We start from the raw sequence: 9,680 nt of genomic DNA on the forward strand, positions 1-9,680 counted from the left end.
AAAAATAATTAATTAAGAATTAATTATTATTTAATTAATGTGATTATTTAAATTTGAATTTGAACACCTCTAGATTTATCCATTTAAACTTATTTGATAAGTTGTTCAATTTAGAATTCAAATTAATTTAAGTTTGACTTAAATTGGAATTTGAATTTGAGTCAAAATTGGACTACAGGATAAATGATGATTTTCTCTTCCTTCCCTATCTGATATTGGCGCCACACAGGGATGAAAATCCCCTTAGAATGGCCGGCCATATAGGATAGAGGAAAAGAGGAGATTTGGTTTAAAATTCAAATAGGAGATAATTAACAAGCTTTATCTTAGAGATAGAGATTGGATTCCTTCTAGAAGTTTGACTTCTACTCTATAAATACTATTTTTGAGACAATTTTCGGAATGGTTTTTTGCCCTAATTTTAGAGGTAGCCGAAATTTCTCTATAGAAATTTTGGAAACAATTTTTCAGCCCTAAGAGTTAAGGCTGGCCGAAATTCTCAAGAGAGAAAGGAAGGAAAAATTTTTCTCCAAAAATTTCACATCGTGCATGTGGTGGTGTTTGTGGAAATTTGAGTGTTTATTGTAACCCGTTTTGTCTCATGTGTGCCCACACACACGTCTTCATGGATTCTAGGAATTGATGTGGAAGACATTGGTTTGCTAAACACAAAGATTGGAGCAAGGACTGTTCGTGGTCAAAGAACTCAAGTTATCATCCGAGTCGGCTTCCAGGTATTTTTCCTGATTGAGTTCTTGATATATATAAGTTAATGAGATTAATTTATTCGTGCATAAATTAATATAATCTATAGAGTATCTCAAAAGTTTTATGAAAATTTTTGTTATACACGATCCGCCTCTTCCCCGCACCACCGCGCTTCCGCAGCCGAATTCGATTCGGCAACCAACAGTAACATGGGTATTCACAAGGTTTTATCCATTCTTGCTAGGCTGAGGCTCATGGAATTCAACACCATGACTAAATCATAGATCCAACAACCACTAGAGTCGTCACATTTATAACCCGGGACTATAGAGCATAAAGTCCATCTAACGGACTTAATTAAATCATAACTGTCATATTAGGTCCTCTAACGGACCGGCAGTACCCACTAATATGTGAAACTAATCATATCATACTATATGTCAATGTTCATACTTAAATATCATACCAACAAAATAATTTTCTATCTTGTCATGTTACTTCATATATCACACATGTTTCTCAGATGCTCACATAATATTAAGCATACTAGCATTTTATTTTACCATGTCATTTGTCTTCTTGTTGTCAATATAAAACATGCTTCCATCATTAATACTCATATCCACTCAGATATTTTTCATTAAGACATCACCATCATATCCATTGTAGCTAATAAATTAGCATAAAACATTCATAAGGAATTTGAATATTTTCATGTCGTGTTCATTGATCATGAAAATTCATAAGTGGCATGATAAATAATAAAAATAATCCATGAGGCATAATTATAATCACCTTTCATACTGTCATAAGCAATCATGACATCCATACGTAGTAATGGCAAACAAAGTTACAAGTAAATTGCAATCATCATTTGTGCTGCAGGTGAGTACTCTACTTACCTTAAGCATTCATATATCCCAAACGTAAGCTCCTTACGCTTCGTTTGATTCACGCACAATGATTAGGTGCTCACCTAATTTTAACAACTATTTTTCCGTTAATTGGAGCGTTACAAATTATTTTAAGAGTATTACAAAACTCTAGAGTTGCTAACAAATTCCTAAGAATAGGAAACCATATTGTTTCCTCTTTCATATCTCAATCGGAGACTCGTAATTACAATCTCACCCATTATTTCGAAAAACGTGATTTGAGGTTAAGAAAGACTCTTTGGAATTTAATAACCTTATCCATAACTTAATAAAGTAAAATCAACTGCTTAATTCATAATATAATCATAATTTTCTTAAAAGAAAATCAATCAAACCGAAATATTCAATTTAAAGTTCTTAATTCTTATAGACATAATTGTTTTTAAGAAAATTGAAGGAACACTAACTCATAACATGAGCTTTCGTTGTCATTCGATATTGTGAAAAATATAATCTAGCATGAACAATTAGATTTTTAACAAAACCAACCAAAATCTCAGTTTTATTAAACTTTCCATCATCGAAATAAACCATTTGTCATCAAACATAATAATAAAATTTCATACATACTTATAGATATTCAAATATCTACAAACTTAGTTCTTTAACTATAAGAAAATCCACATATTTAACCAATATTTAATATCAAAGTATCAACTCCATATTTAATAGCACAAATATTGATCACAAACAATCTTTTGTAAAAAGATAGATTCGTCGACTCTTATGAAAATATTCATAATATTATAGGTAGATCAAAAAATTACTAGAAACAGCCAAATCAAAGTAGACTCATGGAGCTTTCTTTAGAGCTATTATAATCTAGGTTTCAGATTTATTAAATTCATCAAAAATAGCCCGTAATTCATATTAAAAATTCCTATCAGGAAATGGACATATTTTTGCATGAACTTGTAAAAACCATAACTAATTCTAAAAAAATCGTTTTTGAGTGATTCAAAAACTCACTTAAAGCTTAAGATGTCTAATTTAATAAAAAAAATATATATCAACTAAGACAAAATAATATATAAAATAATCAGAAAAACTAAAATTTCATAGCTGATCACAGAAACTTATTCATAATCATTTTGTCAAACATATAGCACACAAACTTCAAACAACTAGAAATAAACTTAGTGATCATCAAAAATTAAACTTCATCATCAAAATACAGATTCTAATTCAATCCCATGATTTTTAAAGGTTGAGGACTCTCACCCTTAAAGAAATGATAAAGTTTGGCTTCATTTTGATGATGAACTCGTGACTTGAATTTGGAGAAACATGTTTGGCTAGAATAGTGGATTTGGAGGAGTTAAATATCATGCACAATCATTCAAAAAATGGATTAGAACTCACCCACTAAAATAAATTGATCAATGAACAAGTTTTAGTAAGGACAACTTATCAAAATGGATTTACAATCTTCTATTCTTGAATTGGGGCTTAAACCAAATATTTGAGAGCTTTTTAGGGCTCAAAAATCATCTCTAACTCAAGAAAATCAATGGGGATGTTAGTACTATGAGTTGGGAGAAAAACTTTGATAAGAAATTGGACTTTTGAATCATTTTTGGTGGGTTTTTTATAGCTCCTTTACATAGTTATGGGATTTTTTTGTTTTTCTGAGAGAAAGAGTAAGAGGGAGTGAAAGAGAGTAGAATATGTCTGAACTTTAGGGAATAATCGATATGTCATCTTCTTTTTTTCTTTTTAATTTTATTTTTCAACCCAACTAAATTTCTATTGGTTGTGATGTATAGTGACTCTCAAATAACCAATAAGAAACTTTTAAAAACTCTATCAGCTTTTCTGTTTTGACCCACATATTTTTATAATCGCGTTTTGGGTCCCATATTTCAAAAAATTACATTTCAATTACATATTTTGGTAAACTTGAAAATTTGGCCCCGAAATAGAATCTTTATAAAAACTCTACTCTTGATTAATTTCGATGTTCCAATAAGAATTCAATATTAGAAATTTCATCCGGAATTTAATTCACTAAGTTTTGCTCCAATTAATGTTTTCAGGCAAAATTTACCCTCGGACGATAATTCCGTTGGGTGACGCGTGACTTTAGGATATCTAAATCTCTTTAATTGTGATGAAAAAATCAAAAAATACACAATTATCATAAAGCTCACCACAAAATTTCATACGAAACCAAAATAGAGTTAAGGAATGTTACATGTCAATCCCGTAAACATTCTTTGAATTTTGTTGTCAATCTTATTTAGTTCCTTACTTTTAAAACATCCTAAATTTAATATTCAATCTATCAATTTGTTTCGATTATAGTCCTATTGATCAGTTTAGTATTGAAAACAACACAAAATTTACATAATATTCAGTTAGCAAAGTGCTCTTTTACATTTTTGCAGTAAATCATGTGCATATTCTGTGTTCTAATAGCAAAACATTATTTACTTTTAGCATCACATGCGTATTATTTCTTCTTTTTTACACACAACTAATGAAAATGGGTCAAATGACTAAAGCAGAAGCAAATTGATAGGTTAGACATGAGTTTTTAAGATGTTTTAAACCTCAAGAAGCAAAGAGAGATTGATGATAAGGTCAATAACTATTTGTGAGATTAACTTTGGTCTAATTACCACTAATTAGTAAGGTTTAATTAGCTGTAGACAATAGTCTTTTTATTATTATTAGGCTTTTCTGTGTGGTTCATGGTTACCCTTTGAACTTGTCTCATTTGACAAATGAGTCTCTAAACTAAATATTATGAAAATTTATCTCCAAGCCCATTAAATGAATCCACCTAAATTTAAATTAAAAAAAAAACTTTTTATATTTCAAAATAAATTATTAACAAATAGTAAAATACACAATACGGTAATTAATCAAATAATTATCATCTATCATTTCAACTCCTTTACCTCATACGAAATAATATAAAGGATCACTATAATCCTCTCTATCGTTCAAATTCCTCATCTCTTCAACTCTCTCATTCTCTCCTACCAAATGGAGCCTTAGTATTAGAAGATTATATTGTATAGGAAATGTTCTAACCAAGTAGTATTAGTGACATAATGGATAGGTCTTGTACAAAAACGACCATCAACAATCTTAAATTATGAAAAATAACATAAATATAATTTACTGATCTTTAGTCTAAAAATCAAGTTCGTAACATCAAAATGATATAAATATATTTATGTATTTATATATCTATTACTTTGATGATACCATTTTAATATCATCAAAAGTCTTCATTTTAAAACGTGACGGTAACATTTTGATATTATCAAACATGACGGAGCCATATTTGTGTGCTAACTTTTACTTTGGTCCATTAATTTTGTAACACTGTTTGATTATTAATTATCATATTCGTATTAATTTAGTATGACAATTCATATGTTTAATTATTATAATGATTTATTATCATCTTTACATAATAATCTTTATAGTACATATTTTTATTGATTATTTATTATCCATGGGCAAGCTTAATATGACATTTAGATGTTACACACTTGTAGTATTAGAAGTACACATACTTTCACCATTCTATACACTTGTACCCGGTATTGCTACCATGTTGTTCCATTAACGATTGACAGATTTTTACAATGTCTTAATTCATTTTTTTTAATGCATGTTGAATTACCCGTTTGCCCTTCAAATGATTTTAATAACATTTCTTAGCTGACACCATCCCTCCCAACATATAAAATATGTTCTGACACGATCATAGTTTAGCTCCCATACGTCTATGCCTTTTTGTGCATTGCACAAATAACTCTTATATAAGTGTCCTTTTAGTCCGATACCGGAGATAATATTTATATTTTTTAAGTAATTTTAATAAATATTTTTTAAAAGTGTATGAGTCAGGATTTTTTCTTTATTCTTAATTCACAACATTTTTAGTTAACTAATTACATTAACAAAGTGACATTTATTAAAAGTACATGATAAAGGTCCAGAAATAAATTCTCTATTTTTTCATATTTTTTTGTGTTAATAATTTTAAGACTAAAATTTTGCGAATTGATTTTTTCTTAATCTTCTTAGTCACGTCTTTTTTTTTTTGAAAGTATGTCATCTTTCCAATAACTATGTTATTATTTTGTTTTTATAATCTAACTAAATTTCTTAAGGAGTGAAAAGACTTGAAATTAGTTTGACGATTAACTTTTATACAGTCGCTATATAATTTTACATGTCAAAAATTAGTTTAAAAGTTCAAACCACTAACCCCCAATTGAAAAATTATTTAATATGCCATTAAAGTCGAGCAATTTTACATTTATATCAAGTCATTAAATCAACCATGATGTCGTTATTCCAGTTCAAACCATGATGTGGTTAGTTTGATTATAGTCGTTTTTATTTGCTTGAACGGTTATTGTCGTTTTGGCAAATAGATATGATAACATGTTCAAGGTCATCTCAAAGGAAAACAACAACAACAACAATCACAAGAGGAAAGATCTTCTTCAGTTGGCACCACGGCAAGCACGGGAACAAGTGATGCTCGAGCTGAAATTTGCAGCGCCAAAAACCCAGAACCAATCCATCCAAAGACTGAATGATAGTTTTAGACTTAAAAGACAATCACACACCATTCTGAGATGTTTGTTTTCCGTATTCATCTATAATTATGAATCATGATTCATGGTCATGATTCTCTACAGTATTTTTCTCTCACAAAAAACATATATAAAACGAGAATGATTCTGAATTTATAAACCAAACATTCACTTAATAATCCATCTGCCTCATAAAGAAGGCTTACAACGTTCAAAAGCAATTAGTGATCATTTTCCTAATTTAGATTATGAGCACAAAGTGGACGTAACAGGCGAAAACAAAGTGCACGTAATAGGCGAGCAGGCGATGTCCAACGTCCTGCTCGCCTGCTTCTGGAACCAATCATTCCCGTTCGGCACCCCAAGAATGGTTCGAGCAGAACTGAACTGAATGTGCTGAATTGATGTCACTGCCAAGATGACAAGAACAAACATAATCCTTTCCTACCAAATTGGGTAGGACAGAAACTAGGAGAGGAAACCAAGTCCAGAAAACAAGGATCTCCATTATGTTCAATGCTCTATCTGGCACATTCCTTTCCTCCTTGAGAACAACAGCAAAAATGTCTGTATAAAGAGATTGAACCCCCCCCCCCCCCCCCACACACATGACAGAGGATAAAATGTTAGCTAAATATGTTCTGACACCTTCATAGTTTAGCTCCCATACGTTAACAAGTAGCATCCTATGCCTTTTTGTGCATTGCACAAATAGCTCTTATATAGGTGTCGATACCTATATTTTCTAGATAATCTTGACAAATACTTCGAAAGTGTATAAGTCTAGATTTTTACAATTTACTCTTGATTTATATCTTTTTTAGTCAAATAACTACACTAATAAAAGGGTATTTATCAAGAGTAAAGGGTTATCACTAATACATAACAGAATAAAATGTTAAGCGCTTATAACTGACCAGAAATCTGGACAAAGAGTCAAGCTTCAACTTACTTCCATAAAAGCATGATGTAATTGAATGGAAGAGACTTGAGGAGACAGCAAAAGATCGGAATGTGTCGAAGATCCGGATCATGGTCAAGGCTATTGCAGGCAATATGGTAAGCATAAGGAGTCCATTTCCACCGAGCAATGCTGATCCCAGTAAGGCAATTCCCAGCCAAAAAGCTGAGTGCATTTAGGGCTAGACATGACCTGGTAATACCCAGAATCATGACTCACATGAGGCACTCTGAATCCAGAAAAACCCCAAACAAGAAACCACATCCCAAATGCACCCAAAAGCTCTCACACACCACAACACCATAAACAACAATGAAGAGCATAATGGCAACACCAACACAAGTCAAAGAGCATATAATTACAACAAACAGACTAAGAACAGAAACGTTAACTTCAAAAATAACCTTACCAAGAATAAGTTAAAGAAAGAGGGCAACTTTTCTATTCTCAAAAGAGTTAGGTGAAACATATGCAGATCAAATTGAATGGCCAAAAGGCTGAATAGTTTGCACAATTCATGCTTAATGAAAGAAAAAGTTGGTATAGGTGGGAAATTCAACAAAATAAATTAGGAGGACAAAGAGGAGCCGGTACATAAAGGCAAGTTGACAAAAATAAAAGGCGTTTCAATTTGAGAAACACTGATGGTTTAGTACCCATCTAAACCAAAAATCCAGCTTCTAGCAATTTCAGCGGTCAAAGGGCAAAACTGCTCATAATCTAAATCAACAGCCGCAATTAAAGTTGCAGGAAATAAGGTACCAATGTCCCAGATAAACAAGAAGTGGTTACGTTTCTCAACTAGAAAAGCAAGAAATATTACAACTCAGAAGTGGATAGGAAAGAAAACATAATTCAACACTTTAGAGAGACAAGTGGGGATCCCAAATTAGAACTGAAAATTCCACCCCACAAAATGGGAATCGCGGATGATTCGCTACAGTATTTTCTCTCACAAAAAACACACGTAAATCAAAAATAGTTCTAATCTCATAGTTCTAATCCATGAACCAAACGGACTAGCTTTTTACGATTAAGAGTCTATAGAGAAGTTATGCAATGGAGATATCCTAATTTAGAAACAGAAAAATTTTGAAGACGAAATTTTTATTAGTGGTAGACAATTGTTTTACCCCCAGATTTTGATATATATGAGTTTAACAATATAATAACATTAAAATGTTTCTTTACACTATACTATTATATTCTTGTTACGATTATGTTATAGTATAAATCAATCCACATTCCAGTGCAATGACGGAGACGGGGGCTGGGGGCAGGTTTTTTTTTTTTTTTTTTTTTAATTTTTGTATTTAGTGGTTTTAATTTTAATATAGTAGGTATGTGTATAAATTAGACTTAGCCCCCTTTAAATTAATAATTCTTTACATTTAATAAATAAAAACTGTTACATATATTATATATATACATGTTAGTATAATCTTGATAAAAAAAAAGAAAATTGATCTTCCTACTAATAAATTATGACTCCGTCACTGTTCCATTGGTTACTAATTGAATTATTTTATTGTGATTATTAGTTGTATTAGTTTTAAGTAGCTGCAATTACATATGCATGTTCCTTTTAATACTATAATACAAAGGTATATATCTTATATGTAGTAGATAACCGAGTATTAGAGAAATTCGGCAATCACTAAAAGCATTCGACTAGGATATAAAAATTTATTGTATATTAGGTACTTTGTATGTGTGTGTGTGTTGTCATTTCGTGAGGCTTTTTCATTCTTTTTTTCATGATGTCGTTATTCTAGTTCATATTGGTTAAAATGTCATTTTTACAACATTGTTTTATGAAATCAAAGTATGATTCGTTTTTTCCCTAAAAAAAGTATGTTGTCGTTTGTTTGGTTATTGTCGTTTTTTTGCTTGAATGGTTATTGTCGTTTTTGTTGTCAATTGAAAATTATTGCCATTGAAGTCCAATTTTTATAAAGCATTTCCTAAATAGAGAGAAAAATGTTGGGGGATTTTCTAGAGATGGTCTAAGATCACGACATGTGTCATGAACTCGGTCCAAAAATAAAGACCGAGGCCGGAGCGTGCGAAGGGATCGATGCCCACCTCGATCGAGGGAAAGAATGAATCTCGGTCGACGAAACCGACACTGAGATTGCAAAGAACTCCGATACATCGAAACTGAAGCAAACAGAGATTGAGGGGAAAGCGAGAAACGGCTCATGTCAGGGAAAGGATCCTGAGGCAGTGACACCCATCCCTCTTTCCTCTAATTAATGCAACCAATGCGTATGTGACGCGTGTAAAGAAAATAACAGAATTAAAAGTGACATTTCCTAGATTAGGAAGCTTCCAAGGGCCTTTCAAAGAAGGAATGTCCTAGGAAGAACCCTAAAGGAAAAGGATTGATGACGTATCATGTCAGAATGGATTAAGAATATCCATCTGATCATGACAATCAATGTATAAATAAAAAATGATGAAATGAAAGGTGAGAAGGGATCCTCTGTGTGAAAAAGAAGAGGAGACCCT

The 9,680-nt window shown here is 31.5% G+C and overlaps 1 pseudogene; it reads right to left on the reverse strand.

Annotated features, from left to right (window-relative positions):
- Positions 1 to 6,068: 6,068 nt before the first annotated feature.
- On the reverse strand, positions 6,069 to 9,372 carry LOC112091149 (annotated as a pseudogene).
- Between the last annotated feature and the right edge of the window lie 308 nt (positions 9,373 to 9,680).

Source organism: Morus notabilis, unplaced genomic scaffold (assembly GCF_000414095.1).
Source record: "Morus notabilis unplaced genomic scaffold, ASM41409v2 Scaffold1027, whole genome shotgun sequence".
Taxonomy (NCBI): domain Eukaryota; kingdom Viridiplantae; phylum Streptophyta; class Magnoliopsida; order Rosales; family Moraceae; genus Morus; species Morus notabilis.